The sequence below is a fragment of the Dipodomys merriami genome, unplaced genomic scaffold (assembly GCF_024711535.1).
Source record: "Dipodomys merriami isolate MVZ:Mamm:240054 unplaced genomic scaffold, mDipMer1.0.p SCAF_203, whole genome shotgun sequence".
Taxonomy (NCBI): domain Eukaryota; kingdom Metazoa; phylum Chordata; class Mammalia; order Rodentia; family Heteromyidae; genus Dipodomys; species Dipodomys merriami.
In genome coordinates, this window is record NW_027203416.1 from 1,973,611 (window position 1) to 1,975,389 (window position 1,779).

General features: G+C 29.7%; 1 pseudogene; it reads left to right on the forward strand.

Moving 5' to 3' along the window:
* Positions 1-1,087: 1,087 nt before the first annotated feature.
* Positions 1,088-1,184, forward strand: LOC138833305 (U6 spliceosomal RNA; annotated as a pseudogene).
* The last annotated feature ends 595 nt before the right edge of the window (positions 1,185-1,779 follow it).

Here is a 1,779-nt window from a genome sequence, read left to right on the forward strand (position 1 = left end):
AAACCTAAATATTTATATTCCAATTCTATTTATTGGAGTAAATAAATATCAATTTATTGGTCAAATTATCAACTAATTCTAGTAAGTTTCATTGTGTGAAATATAAAATCAGCACATATAAATATAAAATATATAACTATATATAATATGATTAAAAGACACACATTTTGTATTGTTCTGTTGTAGTTACTGTATCAAAGGCAACTCTGTTTTAAAGTATGATTCCATTATCTCTACTTCAGTGTTTGATAGAATTAGACCTAAAGCTTTATCATTTGTAGATTTACAGCATGGAGGCAAGAGGAAACACTGTGATTAAAACATTATCAATTTAATGCCTAATAATGAGGAGAAACATATGCACTTCTCCTGCAACTATGAAAATATTTGGTGATAAAAAGGCAGTAGTGTAAGTTCCTGCTAGGAACTTACAGACAGGCCAGGACATTAAGTAATCATGGATACAAACAATTTTTTCACCTTCTTGGCTTTAGCTACTTTTAAATGAAAGGTATAATAAACAATTATATTTTGATAAAATACCTTCTCGTCTGAACAGTTCTGTTTGAACTGTTCATCTCTCTATGATCCCTTGTAACCAAGATTAGTTTTGTTCTAGTAAGAAAATCTTTGCTGTCAGGGTAAGGTATTCTGGTTGGTCTGTTCCCACATGGAAGAAGGGTAAAGGCTCAGGTAGACATTTGTTCCAGTAACACCTCATTTGGGAAAATTTCAACTGAAGAAGTTTAGAAGTAGCTCTTAAGCAACTCTTAGTTTGAATCCATTAGGTCCACAAAGCTGGATAAATAAGTACTTGAAAAAGCCATCACCTTTGGACCTAACTATAAATAATAGAGAATATGATCAAATTCCAAATAAAAAGACAAGATATTCATTGGCAAAAACGTTTGCAAATGTGAGCAATTGACTGATCAATATAATTTTTTCCACTATTCACAGAATTTTAGGGAAATAAGATCGATAGCATTGTTAGGAACAATAAGGTTTCCTTGTTACAAGTAGGCACCCATAGATATAAGCCTGTATAAAGATTGCATCATTAACTATTATAATTAGAGGATATTACATGCTTCAGCAGCACGTATACTCAAATTACAATACAGAGATTAACATGGCACTTGCACAAGGATAATATGAAAATTTGAGAAGTATTCCATATTTTTCATTCTTCAGATGCAAGAAATGAAAAAAGTGATTAAAAAGTTGATTACAAAATTACAAGTGTAACAATACACGTAATTCATATAATCAAATTTAGTTTGACATCAGTGTATTAAATCACCTCAGAAAGGCGTTTACATAGCATAAACTTTACAAAACTTTTCAAATTAGACAACATTGTCATTTTATCCCAAAGAAAAATAATATTAAGACCTAGAAAAAAAGGAATCAAACTGTTTCTATATGGAATACAATCGGAAAGGACACATTAATGAACCTATATATTATAAAATAATATAGAATTCAAAGTATATATAGGAGAAAATAAATTATGAACATTATGCAAACATAGAATATAGAATATTTTACAATATACTTTTTCAGACAAGCACCAGAAATATTTTGGTTTCTGAACTACTCATTTCAACAGGTAAATTAAAATTATTTCTTATTAGAAAATCACAAACACTGAAGAAATTATTGTACATGTTTACAAAAACTATTGAATACATTTTTCCATCCAAGGCAGGCAATTCACTTGGAAGAATTCCGCGGAATCAATGAATTTTTACAGTAAAATATTGGTGCTGCCGGGCA